Source organism: Somniosus microcephalus, chromosome 4 (genome assembly GCF_052327205.1).
Source record: "Somniosus microcephalus isolate GS21.2 chromosome 4, FLI_Smic_1.0, whole genome shotgun sequence".
Lineage (NCBI taxonomy): Eukaryota > Metazoa > Chordata > Chondrichthyes > Squaliformes > Somniosidae > Somniosus > Somniosus microcephalus.
This window is the reverse complement of record NC_140990.1, coordinates 101,711,980-101,730,049: the sequence shown is the minus strand read 5'-3', so window position 1 is coordinate 101,730,049 and position 18,070 is coordinate 101,711,980. Positions and strand designations below refer to the sequence as shown.

Genomic DNA, 18,070 nt, shown 5'->3' with positions numbered 1-18,070 from the left:
CGCACAAAGACGAAGCGCGCCTGCTGTAAATTTGGCGGGACGTGAGGTGCGAGTTCGCCGTGTCGGTTGACCGGAAGTGGGGCGAACTGCTGAGCGGAAGAGAAAGAGTTGAGCCGCTGCTGTTCGGCCGACCAAGGCGTGGTAGCCTCCGGAAGGAATTCGCCTGGGACGCGCAGTGGTTGTCCGTAGACTAACTCCGCTGCCGAGGACTGGAGGTCTTCCTTGACCGCGGTGCGTAGGCCTAGTAGCACCCACAGTAGGTGGTCAGTCCAGGTGCTGTCCTGCAGGCCGGCATGGCGTGAGGCCTTGAGTGACCTGTGGAAGCGTTCACAAAGCCCGTTGGCCTGCGGGTGGTACGCCGTGGTTCGGTGGAGCGTCACCCCGAGGTTGCGTGCTGTGGCCGTCCAGAGTTCGGAGGTGAACTGGGTGCCTCTGTCGGAGGTTATGTCGGTCGGTACGCCGAACCTCGCAACCCAGGTGTTAACGAACGCCCTGGCGATGTTGGCTGTGGTGGTGGAGGTCAGTGGCACTGCCTCAGGCCAGCGTGTGCAGCGGTCGACCATCGTGAGGAGATAAGTTTGGCCTTGCGATGGTGGCAGGGGACCGACAATGTCGACGTGTACGTGGTCGAAGCGGCGGCTGGGTACCTCGAAGTCTCCCAGGGGTGCTTTTGTGTGCAGCTGTACCTTAGCCCGTTGGCAGGTGAGGCAGGAGGTGGCCCAAGTCCGAACATCTCTGCTGAGGCCGCGCCAGATGAAACGCTGGGAGAGGAGTTTGACGGATGCGCGGGAACCCGGGTGGGCGAGCCCGTGGAGTGCGTCGAAGATGCGGCGGCGGCAGGTTTCAGGGACGACCGGCCTGGGTTGGCCGAGTGAGACGTCGCAAGTGACTGCCGTGGTTTCGGGCCCGTGCGCGACCTTGACTAGGCGTAGCCCTGGCAGGCTGGTAGCCGCCGAGAGGAGGTCTGGGTCCATGAGCTGGGCCGCTGCTAGTTGCGCGTAGTCGACCGCGAGGTGATTTGCGCAGATGGCGGGACGGGAAAGGCATTCGGCAACAATGTTGTCTCTACCGGAGATGTGCTGGATGTCCGTAGTAAACTTGGACACGGCCGCGAGCTGGCGTTGCTGCCTAGTGGACCAGGGTTCGGTGTGCTTGGCCATCGCGTATGTGAGCGGCTTGTGGCCCACGTACGCGGTGAAGGGGCGGCCTTCCAGGAGGAACCTGAAATGGCGGACCGACAGGTGGAGCGCGATACTCGCGGTCAAAAGTGAAGTATTTGACCTCCGGGGGGTGCAGTTGGCGGCTATAGAAGGCAAGGGGCTGCCACGTGCCATTGACCCACTGCTCGAACACGGCGCCGACCGCGTGGTCGGAGGCGTCGGTGGTGAGCGCGACCCGGGCATCGGCCCTCGGGTGCGCGAGCAGGGTGGCGTCGGCGAGCGCGTTTTTGGTGGCATCGAAGGCAGCTGACGTGTCAGTTGTCCAGGTTACGTCCATCTTGCCGGATTTACCTCGGAGGGAGTCGTATAGGGGCTTCATGAGGGCTGCCGCTCTGGGGATGAACCTGTTGTAGAAGTTCACCATCCCGAGGAACTCCTGGAAGCCCTTGATGGTTGTGGGGCGGGGGAATTGCTGGACGGCCTGCACCTTGTTGGGCAGGGGGATGGCCCCAGCAGGGGTGATGTGGTGACCGAGAAAATCGATCTTGGTTAGGCCGAATTGGCACTTCGCCGGGCTGAGGATGAGCCCGTGTTGGGCTAGGCGCTGGACAAGATGCGAAGGTGTTCGAGGTGTTCCTGTTTGGAGGAGCTGGCCACGAGAATGTCGTCTAGATAGACGAATAGGAAGTTTAGGTCCCGGAGGACTGAGTCCATCAGGCGCTGGAAAGCCTGGGCTGCATTCTTGAGGCCGAAGGGCATCCTCAGGAACTCGAACAGGCCGAATGGGGTGATGACGGCTGTTTTGGGGATGTCCGCGGTGTGTACGGGGACTTGGTGGTAACCGCGCAACAGGTCGACTTTGGAAAAGACGGTTCGTCCGGCCAGTCGTGCCGAGAAGTCCTGGATGTGTGGCACCGGGTATCGGTCGGGGGTGGTGGCGTCGTTAAGGCGGCGGTAGTCCCCGCAAGGGCGCCAGCCTCCGCCGGGCTTGGGGGCGATGTGAAGGGGCGAGGCCCACGGGCTGCTGGAGCGGCGGATGATGCCGAGTTGTTCCATGGTGGTGAACTCGGCCCGCGCGATTTCCAGCTTGGCCGGGTTGAGTCTGCGGGCGTGGGCAGAAACTGGGGGGCCGGTGGTGGGGATATAGTGCTCCACACCATGTTTGGCGGCTTTGGCCGAAAAGGTCGGGTTAGTGAGGGTGGGAAACTCAGCTAGGAGTGCCGAGTAGTCGTCCGTGGCTCTGGCGAGGCAGTAGGTCGTCAGGCCGGCCGAACGGGCCGGTGTAAATTCGCCGGGGATGGGGGCCAGAGTGTTGATGTCGACGAGGCGGTGCCTCGGAATGTTGACAAGGAGGCCGTGGGCGCGTAGGAAGTCTGCGCCGATGAGTGGACAGAGGACCTTGGCTGTGAGGAACTCCCAGCGGTAGCGGCGGCCCGCGTGTTCGAGCATGACCATGCGGGTGCCATATGTGCGGATGTCAGAGCCATTGGCTGCGGCCAGCGTGAAACCCCGTGTGCCGCGTTGGATTTCGAGGGCGGAGGCGGGGGTGATGCTGTGCTGGGCCCCTGTGTCGCACAGAAATCGGCGGTTGGTTCTGTCGTCGGTGACGTACAGTAGAGGCCCCTTTTGCACCGCGGCCATCGCGGGGGCCGGTGCGGGGGGGGGGTTTGAAAGTACACGGTGGCGTGCAGTGTTGGGCCTTAGCGCCAAAACGGGTGTGGTAGTAGCAGTGACCCGGAGTGGTAGGGCGGTCGGGCCTAGTGGGCCGGGAAGACCGCGTGGTCGTTGCCGTGAGGTCGGGCGCGACATCGCGAGTGGACTGTGCAGAGAGCAGCCGGTCGGCCTTTTCGGCTATGTCATTCAGGTCCGTGGAGCCAGGCTCCACAATGAGCAGGCGGATGCTGGCGGGGAGCTGCCGAATGAAAAGCGTGCGAAAGAGGGCGCCGGGGTTTTTGTCGTCCGAGAGGGACAGCATGTGGGAAAGCAGGTCTGATGGTGAAGCGTCACCAAGGCCGGGGAGGTCAAGGAGTTGGCAGTGGCGCTGGTAAGAGGACGTTTGAAATTTTTTAAGGAGCGCAGCCTTCAGATGTTCGTACTTGCCGTCCGGTGGTGGATTCTGCAGCGCTGCCCAAACCTTGGGGACTGTGGCGTAGGTGAGAGCGGAGATGAGGTAGTCGTACTTTGTGGCGTCGACTGTAATGTGTTTCAGCCGGAATCTGGACTCAGCTTGAATGAACCAGGCTTCGGCCAGGTTCTCCCAAAAGTCTGGTAATTTAACCATGACTGCGTTTGTATCCGCCATGCTAGCTTAGGATTTGTCCTGAGCGTCGGGGTCACCAGTGTTGAGATACCGCGGCAAACGTGGGAGTCGAGACCAGAGCTAGTAAAACACAACTGCTTTTATTCTACCTCATGGCACAGAGAACTGGAAAAGCCCGCGCATCCAGTTAAATACTTCCCAGACAGGAAGTGCTCCCGGCAGCCTGCGGGAAACAAGTTGCTGGAGGAAAGGGCCCCCGGCTGGGGGCATCTGCTTAAACTGTCCGTGCCGCCGTGAGCGGATTATGTCCACAGGATATTGAAACAGCCTCTCTCCAAAATCAATGCACTGTTCGTGCATCAGCTGCTTTGAACTTTGAAAGCTTTTCTCACAGTCAGAGTATTTGCAGCAACTGTTCTCAATGTGGATACTCAGGAGTGTCAACAGTTGAGACAACGGAGTGAATCCCTTCCATACATGAAGTATCTAAGCAGTCTCTCTCCGGTGTGACTGTGCTGTGTCAGTAAATGGGATGATTGATTGAATGCCTTTCCACATACAGAGCAGTGAATGCATTGTCCCCATTACGAACATGTTAGTGTGGTAATCTCTTTCCACACTCAACTGGTGACCAGCCTCTCACTGGTGTGACTGTTTCGATGAGTTTGCACCTCCGACGGGCAACTGAATCCATTCCCACTGTCGCCACATTTACACTGTTGATTCAGGTGGGTGCATGAGTCTCACAGGCTGGACGATTTGTTAAAGGCGGATCCACACACATAACACATGTGCTGTTTCTCCCCGGTGTGATTGGTGTTTTTGTCTTTTCATATCCAAAGGCCAATGATATTCAGGTCCTGATGAATCTGGTGAATCTGTCAGATCCTGAAGTGATGCTTGGTTTGAGCTTCCATCTGCAGATCCTCACCTTCTAATACCCTGCAAATGGTGTTTACAACAGGATAGAAATTCGGAACAGACAAATCTAGTTTCTACAGATATTTTTTTTCACTCCTGTCCCTCCTGAACTGTAAATTCTCCATTTTACAAACTCTCCCTCCATCCTTACTGTCTAAAAACAACATTCATGACACCATCTGTGATTTTGTTTCTCCCCTTCTCTCCAGAAGGAACTGAATCTGGCTGAGTGCAACAACAACTTGTAATTATATAGCGCCTTTAATATAGTAAAACTTCCCAAGGTGCTGCACAGGAGGATTATAAGACAACAAAATTGACACCGAGCCACATAAAGAGAAATGAGGGCAGATGACCAATCGATTGGTTGAAGAGGTAAGTTTTAAGGTGCATCTTAAAGGAGAGGTAGCGAGGTGGAGAGGTTTAGGCAAGGAATTCCGGAGCTTAGGGCCGAGGCAACAGAAGGCACGGCCACCAATGGTTGAGCGATTATACTCAGGGATGCTCAAGAGGGCAGAATTAGAGGAGCGCAGATATCTAGGGGGGTTGTGGGGCTGGAGGAGATTACAGAGATGGGGAGGGGGCGAGGCCCTGGAGGGATTTGAAAACAAGGATGAGAATTTTGAAATCGAGGCATTGCTTAACCGGTAGCCAATGTAGGTCAGCGAGCACAGGGGTGATGGGCAAATGGGACTTGGTGCAAGTTAGGACATGGGCCGAGTTGTGACACCTCAAGTTTACATAGGGTAGAATGTGGGAGGCCAGCCAGGAGTGCATTGGAATAGTTAAGTCTAGAGGTAACAAAGGCATGAATGAGGGTTTCAGTAGCGGATGAGCTGAGGCAAGGGCAAGATGAGCGATACTATGGAGGTGGAAATAGGTGGTCTTTGTTATACTGTGGATATGTGGACCAAAAACAATGGCTTCGGTCTTCCCAATATTTAATTGGAGAAAATTTCTGCTCATCCAGAACTGTATGTCAGACAAGCAGTCTGACAATTTAGAGACCGTGGCGGGGTCGCGAGAAGAGGTAGTGAGGCAGAGCTGGGTGTTGTCAACCTACATGTGGAAACTGATGCTGTGTTTTCAGATGTTGTCACCAAGGGGCAAAATGTAGATGAGAATTAGGGGGGGGCCAAGGATAGATCCTTGGGGGACACCAGAGGTAACGATGCGCGAGTGGGAAGAGAAGCCATTGCAGGTGATTCTCTGGCTATGATTAGATAGATAAGAATGGAACCAGGTGAGTGCAGTCCCACCCAGCTGGACAACAATGCAATTAGCTCACCTCTACATTTTGGTATGAAGAACGAGGAAAGGCAATATAAACTAAAAGGTTCAATTCTAAAGGGGGTGCCTGAACAGAGGGACCTGGTGATTTATGTGCACAAAGCATTGAAGGTGGCAGGGCAGGTTGAGAAAGTGGTTAAAAAGCTTACGGGATCCTGGGCTTCATAAATAGAGGCAGAGAGTACAAAAGCAAGGAAGTTATGATGAATCTTTAGAAAACACTGGTTCAGCCTCAACTGGAGTATTGTGTCCAATTCTGGGCACCGCACTTTAGGAAGGATGTGAAGGTCTGAGAGAGGGTGCAGAAAAGATTGACAGGAATGGTTCCAGGGATGAGGGACTTGAGTCATGTGGATAGACTGGAGAAGCTAGACTGCAGGAAGATATCAATGGACTGGTCAGGTGGAATGGAATTCAATCCGGAGAAGTGTGAGGTCATGCATTTGGAGAGGCCTAACAAGGCAAGGGAATACACAATACATGGTAGGACACTGAGGAGGGCAGAGGATCAGAGGGACCTTGGTGTGCATGTCCACAGATCCCTGAAGGTAGCAGGACAGGTAGATAAGGTGGGTAAGAAGGCATACGGGATACTTACTTTTATTAGTTGAGGCATAGAATACAAGAGCAGGGAGGTTATGCTAGAACTGTATAAAACACTAGTTAGGCCACAGCTAGAATACTGTGTGCAGTTCTGGTCACCACATTACAGGAAGGATGTGATTGCACTAGAGGGGGAGCAGAGGAGATTTACGATGATGTTGCCTGGGCTGTGGAATTTTAGCTATGAGGAAAGATTGGATAGGCTGGAGTTGTTTTCTTTGGAACAGAGGAGGCTGAGGGGAGACCTAATTGAGGTGTATAAAATTATGAGGGGCCTAGATAGAGTGGATGGGAAGGACCTATTTCCCTTATTAGAAGGGTCAATAACCAGGGGACATAGATTTAAAGTAATTGGTCAGAAGTTTAGAGGGGATTTGAGGATAATTCTTTTCACCCAGAGGGTGGTGGGGGTCTGGAACTCACTGCCTGAAAGGGTGGTAGAGGCAGAGATCCTCATCACATTTAAAAAGTACTTGGATATCCACTTGAAGTGCCGTAACCTACAAGGCTACGGACCAAGTGCTGGAAAGTGGGATTAGGGTGGATAGCTCTTTATCGGCCTGCATGGACAAAATGGACCAAATGGCCTCGTTCTGTGCTGTAAATTTCTATGATTCTAAGCTGGGGTTGTTCTCCTTAGAGCAGAGAAGTTTGAGAGGAGGTTTGACAGAGGTGTTCAGAATCATGAGGGGTCCAGACAGAGTAGATAAAGAGAAATTCAGAAGAATGAGAGGGGATCTCATTGAAGCCTACAAAATTATTACAGGCTTGATAGGGTGGATGCAGGGAGAATGTTTCCCTTGGCTGGGGAGTCTAGAACCAGGGGCCACAGCCTCAGGATAAAGGGTCGGCCATTCAGCACTGAGATGAGAAGACATTTCTTCACACAGAGGGTGGTGAATCTTTGGAATTCTCTACCCCAGAGGGCTGTGGAGGCTCAGTCATTGGGTATATTCAAAACAGAAGTCGATAGATTTCTGACTAGTAAGGACATCAAGGGATATGGCGATAGGGCCGGTGAATGGAGTTGATGCAGAAGATCAGCCATGATCTCATTGAATGGCGGAGCAGGCTTGAAGGGCTGAATGGCCTACTCCTGCTCCTATTTCTGATGCCATGTTCATAAAGGATTCCCATTGGCGGAAGAGTCGAGAACCAGAGGTCACAGATTTAAGGTGATTGGCAGAAGAACCAAAGGTGACATGAGGAAAACCTTTTTACACAGTGAGTGGTTATGATCTGGAATGCACTGCCTGAAAGGATGGAGGAGACAGATTCAATCGTGGTTTTCAAAAGGGAATTGGATAAGAACCTGAAGGAACAAAATGTCAGGGCTCTGGGGAAAGGGCAGGGGAGTGGGACTAGCTAAGGTGCTCTTGCAGAGAGCTGGCACGGGCTCGATGGGCCGAATGGCCACATTCTGTGCTGTAACCATTCTATAATTCCAAGTATCGATATAGTTAATCTTAATTTATTCCTATTTTAATAACTTTTGCTGAATGTGGCCCTCGCCACGGGCCAGGATATCGGATTTGGCCCATCATGGAAAATGAGATTGACACCCCTGAGGTAAACAATGTCAACTGGATTCCCCTCATCCCCCAACCCAGCAGCTTCTTCACAAAACTCAAGCAAGTTGGCCTTGTTTTCTGGAAGCCATGTTGAATATCTCTAATGGCTCCTTCCCTTTCCCCATGATGGAAAACAGCATCTCTTAGGCTCCCTTCAGGCACCTTCCCTGTGATCGATATCACACTGATGGGCATCTAGTTCCCTGGCTCTGATTTGTCCCCAATTTGGAAAATGGGAACTATGTGAGCTACCTTTCAATCTCAGGGAGCAATCCCTGACTCTACTGAGCTGAAGACGTGGGCAAGGGGCTCACAGAGCACCCGTCCAATCTCTTTAAACACCCTTGGGTGGAAATCCTCTGGACCTTACAGGCCTGAAGATTAACCTGAATGGGGACATTGCTGTCAGTGAGGAGAGACGAGAAAGAGCAAAGTGCCGTTTGCCCCTCTCAGTGTGGCCCTGAAGGACTGTGTCCAGGCTGTAGTTCCCACCGTATGATCCTCCCCCCAGATTGTCCTTTCTGAGCTCCAACCAGGTGATGCTAAACACTCAGGTGGGAATGAAAAATATCCACAACAATATCTTGAAAGCAAACTGATTTATTTGACATATATCCAGAATATTAAACTCCAGCCCAGTTACAGGGGTTATTAACATCAGCAGAAACAAACCCCAACTGTCAGAATGAACATGATTCAGTCAAGAATGTAATTAACAGCAGCAAAAGCATCAGAATCCAACCTGTGCAGTCACTTGTGAACTCACTGGTGTTTCAGCAGGCTGGATGACTGAGTGAATCCCTTCCCACACATGGAGCAGGTGAACAGCCTCTCCCCAGTGTGAACTCGTTGGTGTGTCAGCAGGTGGGATGACTGAGTGAATCCCTTCCCACACTCAGAGCAGGAGAATGGCCTCTCCCCAGTGTGAACTCGATGGTGTTTCAGCAGGTTGGATAAACAAGTCAATTCCTTCCCACACTTGGAGCAGGTGAACATCTTCTCCCCAGTGTGAACTCGCTGGTGTGTCAGCAGGTTAGATGACTGAGTGAATCCCTTCTAGCACTCAGAGCAGGTGAAAGGCCTCTCCCCAGTGTGAACAGGACGATGCATTTCCAGCTCAAATGGGTAGTTGAATCACTTCCCACAGTCCCCACATTTACACGGTTTCTCCCCGGTGTGACTGCGCTTGTGTCTCAACAGGTCAGAGGATCGGCTGAAGCCTCGTCCACACACAGAACACGTGTACGGTTTCTCCCCGCTCTGAACGGTGCTTTCTGCTTCCATGTTCAAAGGTCCTGATGAATTGAGCGACTCTGTCAGATCTTGAAGTGATGTTTGGTTTGAGTTTCCCATCTGCAAATGCTCCCCTTCGAACACCCTGAAAAATAAATTTCAAACAGGAAAAAGTGAGGGTAAGAGAGAACCCACAGAAATATAAAGGCAGGTTGTGAAATTGAGCTGAATGAATCTGGGAATTTGTGGGGCTGGCACTAGAAAAAAGTGACCATGAAGCTGGCGGATTGTTATAAAAACCCAACTGGTTCACTGATGTCCTTCAGGGAAGGGAACCCGCCACCCGGTCTGGGCCTACACAAGACTCTGGCCTCTATAGGAGGAGAGAGCGCGAGGTGGGAGGGGGAGGGGTGAAGGAGAGCGACTTTATACATCTGCAACTCGACTAGGACTTTGACAGCAACTCCCAAACACGCAACCTCCACCACCTAGAAGGACAAGGGCAGCAGATGCATGGGAACACCATCACCTCCCAGTTCCCCTCCAAGTCACATACTATCCTGACTTGGACATATATCGCCATTTGTCGCTGTGTGAAAATCCTGGAACTCCTCACCTAACAGCATTCTGGGAGTACCTTCACCACACGGACTGTAGAGGTTCAAGAAGAAGGCCCAGCATCACCTTCTCAACAGGAAGCTGGGGACTGCCAATATAAGCTGGTCCTGCTCGTGACACCCACATCGAATGAATTTAAAAAAATTTGTATATATAAAATGGATTGAAAGCCTCTACAGAAATACTTGTTCCTAAAACGATAATCTTTTACACTATATGGACAGTGCCTGTTTAGCAACTTAATCTCCCCTGGAATCCACCTCCCTTCACAGTCCCACATTGGAAATTGTTGGGTTCCACTGGGCTCAGAAGTACTGGGGGTTAAACCCAGCAGCTTCTCCCCCCTCTCCACTCCAGCTCAAACTGATGCAACAAGAAAGCCCTACACAGGAGGCCAGGGACCGAGTTCCACATCCACCGCCCACCCTGATGCTAACCGGCTCTGAGTTGCTCCCTCTGCTGTGTCAAGGCCACTTGTTGTTTCTCCTGTCAGGTCACTCAGTCTCCGCCACTGCCCAATGTGGTGTATGTAACCTGTTCCACCTTAAGAGAACTACCTTAAGAGATGTACTACTTTCTCTTGGCTGCTGTATACGGTAATACCGGTGGTGACCACACCGGTATATAAGTGTTGTGTAGGGATTTGCTGGGCAGTTCAGCCCTGACCTCCGAATAGTAAAGACCTGTTAAAGTTATTCTTGTTGTCTGTGTCCAGTGATTTATAATAAACATAACTGGGACACACAGACTCAACAGTGGCGATGAGTCCGATCTTACCCTGCGGCAGTTTTACATCCAAGGCAGCTTCGTCCTCAGAACGGGCGTCGAGAAGAGGCATCCGCCCTTATCATCCTGCTGAGCAGCACATCGCACGGGAGGCATCGAGAACCCGGGTTAAAAAAGAAAAATTCTGACCACGAAGCCCTCCATCAGTGACAGGCAGGGATCATCCCTTCCACCACAGTGGTGGGTAAGCCGATCAGCGACACGAGCAGAAAGTCGGCCGCGTTGGCTGTGGAGTAGGGGAGGGAAAACGGAGGAAAAAGGGCGGAGAACTCGACCGCGGCCGGTGAAAAGGGCCGGGCTGCAATCGGGGCCGAGAGGCGCAGCGACTGGGGCAGCGTTAAGGCCATGAGAACCACGGAGAACTCAACCGCAGCCGGTGTTAAGGACCGGCCTGCAAGTGGGGCTGAGAGGGCAACAGCAGGGAAGCGTGAATGCCCACGGGAACCACAGGGGAGCAAAAAGCAGCGTCGGGGAATTGAGAACCGCTGGGGAGGCGAGAACGGCAGCAACACGGCAATCGCCATTGCAGCCAGCGGGGGAAGAAGGCAAACGCGGGAAGCCACCATTGTAGTCGGCGGGGGAAGAAGATGAGCGCGGGAAAAACCGCCAAGCGCGGGAAGCCGCCATTTTAGTAGGCGGGGGAAGAAGACAAGCGCGGGAAGCCGCCATTTTGGGAAAAAGAAAATTTAAAGAAACTTGCAAGGATGCCTAAACATGGTAGCATCAATGCTTTTGACAGCGATGTCGAAGATTGGGCCACGTATGTAGAACGCATGGAAGTTTATTGTAAAGCAAATGAGGTACCAGATGATAAGAAAGCACTAACCTTATTAAACTCAATGGGTGCAAGGACGTACGGGCTATTGAAGCACCTTGTATCACCAGATAAACCGGCGGATCAGACTTTCGCGAATATTGTTACTGTCCTGAAAAATCATTTAAACCCCACGCCGCTGCTGATAGCGGAACGATTTAAATTTGACAGAAGAACGCAGCTGAAAGAAGAAAGCAACGCTGAATTCTTAATTGAACTGCGTAAGCTATCAAAGTACTGTCAGTTTGGAACAGGACTAGCAGATGCGCTGAGAGATAAATTTGTGTGTGGATTGTTAAAAGAAGGAACACAAAAGCGACTGCTAGAAGAGAATGATCTTACGCTTGATAAAGCTGTCACTATTGCAGCATCGCACGAAGCTGCAGCGAGAGGCACTGTGGAAATGCAGCTAAGGTCATCGGAACTCAGCACCAATCAAATGGCCTTGGGTGCAGTAAAGTGTTATCGTTGTGGAAAGGCAATGCACGATCAGAACCAGTGCTGGTTCAAAAATCAGGAATGCAGAAAATGTGGCAGGCTTGGTCACATAGCTAAAGTATGCCGGTCAGGAAAGAAGACCAGCAACAAAAAGTCACCGCAGGAAAAGTGCAGAAAGGTACACAAGGTGACAGAGAACAGTTCGGATGAACAGAAGTCAGATTCAGACTCCAGCAGTAAGGAACTGGGTTGTCTAAGAGTACACAATGTGGGTAATGAAGCAGACCTCCAAACTATCTGGGTCACACTTCAGATAGCAGGAGTCCAAGTGAAGATGGAATTGGACACTGGATCGGCATTGACGGTCATGAATAAACAAGATTACAAAAGGTTATTCCCACATATTCCCCTACGGGATACGGAGATTGTATTGAAAACATACACGGGGCAAAGAGTATACCCCATCGGAAAGATAAAGGTAAAGGTGGTCCACAAGGGCAAAGAAAGCCGAGAAATGGACTTATATGTGCTACCTGAGGGAGGTCCACCACTACTGGGATGGGAGTGGACCAGGAGAATAAATATGGACTGGCATTCCTTAAAAGCACTAACGGTAGATTCCAGTAAAAAAGAAGATGTCAAACCTAAACGATTGTCCAGAATATTGGACGATGCTAAAGATGTGTTCCAACAGGGACTGGGAACACTGAGAGGAATTACGGCGACCATCAAGGTTGAAGAACATGCAAACCTGAAATTTTTCAAAGCCAGACCGGTACCTTATGCGATACGACCTGCTGTGGAAGCTGAGCTGGAAGGGCTAGAACATTCAGGAGTACTGTCTAAGGTGGACTGGAGTGAGTGGGCCACGCCCATTGTTCCCGTCATGAAGCGTTCATCGAGCAACAAGCCGGGGGAACCGGGGAAGGTTCGCATCTGTGGAGATTTCAAGATCACTGTTAATCCGGTGCTTCACACGGTGCAATATCCGCTTCCGCGGATTGAGGATATCTTCGCTTCGTTGTCTGGCGGGAAGCACTTCACCAAGATAGACCTGGCGCAGGCGTACTTACAGATGGAAGTTGAGGAAGAGTCACGCCAGTATCTCACGATCAACACGCATAGAGGCTTGTACCGGTATAATAGACTTGTTTTTGGAGTGGCATCGGCTCCAGCAATTTGGCAGAGGGCCATGGAGCAGGTATTACAGGGAATTCCAGGCACACAATGTTACCTGGACGATATTCTGATTACAGGAGATGATGATGAGGAACATCTTGCAAATTTGGAACTGGTGCTCACCAGATTGAAAGAATATGGACTTCGAGTTAATCGCCAGAAATGTGAGTTCTTTCAGAAGCGGATCTTGTACTGTGGTCATGTCATTGACCAGGAGGGGCTTCATAAGTCTCCTGACAAGATCGAAGCTGTTGTGAAGGCTCCCGCTCTGGATAATGTATCCCAGTTGAGGTCGTTCCTAGGGTTGATTAACTATTACCATAAGTTTCTGCCAAATTTATCCACGGTGCTGCACCCGCTGAACGCTCTTTTGCAGAAGGGAGTACCATGGAAGTGGAGCGAGGACTGTAAGAGGGCCTTTCGCAAAAGCAAGGCATTGATCACCTCAGAGGAAGTGTTGGCTCACTTCAATCCAACGCTGCCTATTTGTTTGGCTTGTGATGCTTCTCCATATGGTATTGGGGCAGTACTCTCACACAAGTTGCCAAATGGCTTGGAGAGGCCAGTCGTGTTCGCATCCAGATCATTGACCTCCGCTGAGCGCAACTATTCTCAGTTAGATAGGGAGGCTCTCAGCCTTGTGTGGGGAGTAAAGAAGTTTAATCATTACCTGCAGGGCCAAAAGTTTACGCTACTGACAGACCACCAGCCGTTGGTATCCATTTTTAACCCTAAGAAGGGTGTTTCGGTGATGACAGCACAGAGGCTCCAGAGATGGTCCCTTTTCCTAGGGGCACATCAATATCAGATTGAATTCAAAGGTACAAAGCAGCATGGTAATGCTGATGGGCTGTCGCGCCTGCCACTACCTACAGCGGAGGAGGCACCGATGGTTGACCCTGTTGAGTTATTTCACTCGACCATCATCGAATGTTTACCAGTCACCAATGCAAGTATTGAAAGAGAAACCAGGAACGACCCGACACTGTCCCGGGTCTACGAATTGACAGTGAAGGGATGGCCAGCACATGGTGATCCACTGTTACCGGCATTCTCAGCAAGACGAGAACAGCTGTCCGTCTGTCAAGGAACATTGATGTATGGAACAAGGGTGATTATTCCTCCTAAGTTAAGAGAGAGAGTTCTAAAGGAACTGCATGAAGGTCATCTGGGGGGAGTCAAGATGAAAAGCCTTGCTAGGGCTTCTGTGTGGTGGCCGGGTATCGACCAACAGATAGAGGATCTGACGAAAAGCTGCTCAGGGTGCCAAAAAGTTCAAAATACACCTCCGATTGCACCGCTGCATCCATGGGAATGGCCTTCAACCCCATGGCAACGTGTACATATTGACTTTGCTGGTCCATTCATGGACTCCATGTTTTTAATTGCGGTGGACGCACATTCTAAATGGCCAGAAGTGATTAAGATGACTACCACTACCTCGGAAAAGACGATCGCGGTGCTAAGAATGATATTTGCAAGAAATGGATTGCCAGAACAAATATGTTCAGACAACGGACCGCAGTTCGTGTCAGAAGAATTCCAGAAATTCATGAAGAAGAATGGGGTGAAACATTATACCTCTGCCCCATATCATCCGGCTACAAACGGGTTGGCCGAGAGATTTGTACAAACGTTCAAAAAAGCAATAAAGGCCATGAGCGAAGATCAGATTCCACTACAACACAAGGTGGACAAATTCCTACTGGCATATCGAAACGCCACTCATGCAGTGACAAAGCAAAGTCCTGCCATGATGTTCTATAACAGGAGGTTGCGGTCCAGGTTGGACTTGTTAAAACCAAATGTGCGGAGGGAAGTCGAAAACAAACTGTTCCAGCATATAAATAACAAGACCACTCGGAGTTTTGAAATAGCACAACCAGTGTTAGCCCGGGACTATAAAAATGAGAAATGGCAATCTGGAACAATTCGGGCCAGACAAGGACCCCTGATGTACACGGTAGATATTGGTGAAAATGTAATACGACGTCATGCTGACCAACTGGTAGAATCGATAACAAGGGTTGAACCCAGGGTTACGGCAGAGAGAACCGTGGAAGAAGTTAGTGAACCTGAAGCATCTACCTCAGAAGTGAATGTACCTGATGATGATGTCCAATCCATAAGAGATCAACTAGATGAGTCACCCCAACAACGAGAATCAGAGACCCCTGAAAGGCATTATCCAACTCGGATCAGGAGGCCTCCTCAGAGACTGAATCTTTGAACTGTTTTGCATGAAGTTGTATATATATATATATGTTATTATGTTATGTTAAATGGGGATATACACTGTTAAGCTAAAAAGGGAGGATTGTGGTGTATGTAACCTGTTCCACCTTAAGAGAACTACCTTAAGAGATGTACTACTTTCTCTTGGCTGCTGTATACGGTAATACCGGTGGTGACCACACCGGTATATAAGTGTTGTGTAGGGATTTGCTGGGCAGTTCAGCCCTGACCTCCGAATAGTAAAGACCTGTTAAAGTTATTCTTGTTGTCTGTGTCCAGTGATTTATAATAAACATAACTGGGACACACAGACTCAACACCCAACAATAAGCCTCTCCCGCGCATGCTCAGCCATGCTGCCCGGGTGATTGACGGGAGCTCCGGACCAATAGGAAGAGCGGGGCGGGGCTGGAGGACCAGGCGGGCGGCTGGTCTTCCAACCAATCGACGTGTGTGAAGGGCGGGACTTGCGGCACACAGTGGGCAGGGCTGAGCCCGGATCTCCTTCATTGGCTGAAACTCTGCCTCATTGTTGAAGCTGATTTCTCTCAAACTCCAGGGGAAAACTGGACCTTTCTGTTGTGGCTTTGAACAGATGGAACCCTGTGGGGTGGAGCAAACATTGCAACATTTGGCAGTGAAATGGATTCACTCAGGACAGACAGCAGGGATTACTTCAGGAAATAACACAGTGTAGTGAGAAAGGAAATGTAGTGGATGTTGTGTAGATGGATTGTCAAAAGGTGTTTGATAAGGTGCCCAGAGAACATAAGAACATAAGAAATAGGAGCAGGAATAGGCCACTTGGCCCCTTGAGCCTGCTCCACCATTCAATAAGATCATGGCTGATCTTGGGCTCAAAGCTACTTCCCAGCCCGCTCCCCATAACCCTTCACTTCATTATCTTGCAAAAATTTGTCTATCTCCACTTTAAATGTATTTAATGACCCAGCCTCCACAGCTCTCTGGGGCAGAGAATTCCACAAATTTACGACCCTCTGAGAGAAGAAGTTCCTCCTCATCTCAGTTCTAAAAGGGCGACCCTTTATTCTGAGACTGTGCCCCCGAGTTCTAGATTTCCCCATGAGGGGAAACATCCTCTCTGCATCTACCCTGTTGAGCCCCCTCAGTATCTTATATGTTTCGATAAGATCACCTCTCATTCTTCTAAAGTCCAATGAGTATAGGCCCAACCTGCTCAACCTTTCCTCATAAGTCAAACCCCTCATCTCTGGAATTAACCTAATGAATCGTCTCAGAGAAATGATCTGGGCTTGGGTATGAGGGGCACAAGATCAAAATCTCCAGATGAGACTAAAATAGGGACCCTGGCCAACTGTGAAGAGGACTGTAAGTGACTTCAGTGTGAATACACAGGTTAGTAAATGGGGCAGGGAGATGTCAGCTGAAATTTCATGCAGAGAATTATGAGGTGATGCATTTTCGGAGGAAGAAATAAGTAGGAAATCTCCATTAAATGGTAAAAGTTTAAAAGGAGTAGAGGAGCAGAACAGTAAAGAGGTGTAAGATTCTAGCTGATGCCTTGTCTTATTCATTAGTAGGTTCGAGAGTCTCGTGTCAGCAACTTTAATACCTTATTAGAAATATAAGATGAGCAGATTCTCTGTCCTCTACCGTACCTTACATTGATCCATCAATCAGAGTAAACTTGCAAGTCCCGCGTGTCCACAGTAACTTACACGAGGTCAGCCCACTGGATGGAACCTCGGGCACCCTGAGCTTGATCTCCGGTGTCTCCAGTCCCGACTGCCCCCTTACATCAGGATCCCCTCACTTTTATACCCTGTAGTGATCCATCTCTGGCACCTGACTCTTCTTTGTCTTCTCTGCTGAGTTTTGGCAGGAAGCGAGGGAAAGACAGCTGGAACTTCTCTAATCTGTGGTTTACAAGGGCACTTTTCCTGGTTCCAGTTATTTTCTCTTTAGCTCTAAATTACTGTTAATTATGTTATTTTACTGTTTTACAGTTATAGGTATAAACATCACACATTATAATCTGATGTATTCTTTTACTCACTGTGGTTTAAGCTGATATTAACAGACAAACTCTGTTCTTTCCCCTGATCTGATTAGAGTTTCCACCCAGTGGATTCTGTGGAATGGAATGTCTTATCAGTGTTGCCATGGCGACCTGTCTGCAGTGAAGCGCCTGTTTGAGTTTCTAACTCAGACTAAACTTCTCTCTCCCATAATACGCATTATATCAGACTTTTAATGGCAATGTATTTTAACCATTTTATGTTAAAACATGTTCGTCTCTGAACATTATTACCCCAAACCCTACACAGATTTCAGCTCCATTTGAAATAGTTGCCATTATTTGGGAAATCATTTAAAGATTATTTGGCAAAAGTAACAATAAATTCCATTGGAGGCAAATACAATCAGCAGTATCTTTACCCCCCTTTCAGGGACAAGGGTGACTCTGACCTGTCACCCTTTGATTTCTTTGACAGATATCCAGAATATTAAACTCCAGCCCAGTTATAGGGATTATTAACATCAGCAGAAACAAACCCCAACTGTCAGAATAAACACGATTCAATCCGGGATGTGATTAACAGCAGCAATAACAGCAGAATCCAACCCCAACAGTCAAACATGAACTCGCTGGTGTGTCAGCAGGTTGGATGTACGGATGAATCCCTTATCACACACGGAACATTGAAATGACTTCTCTCTCATGTGAACTCGCTGGTGTGTCAGCAGGTGTGAGGGCTGGTTAAATCCCTTCCCACACATGGAGCAGGTGAACGGCCTCTCCCCATGTGTGAACTCGCTGGTGTGTCAGCAGGTGAGAGGACTGGTTAAATCCCTTCCCACACATGGAGCAGGTGAACGGCCTCTTCCCAGTGTGAACTCGCTGGTGTGTCAGCAGGTGAGAGGAATGATTAAATCCCTTCCCACACATGGAGCAGGTGAACGATCACTCCCCAGTGTG

At 50.1% G+C, this 18,070-nt stretch overlaps 1 pseudogene; it reads right to left on the bottom strand.

Moving 5' to 3' along the window:
• Positions 1-3,860: 3,860 nt before the first annotated feature.
• On the bottom strand, positions 3,861-18,040 carry LOC147119608 (uncharacterized; annotated as a pseudogene).
• Between the last annotated feature and the right edge of the window lie 30 nt (positions 18,041-18,070).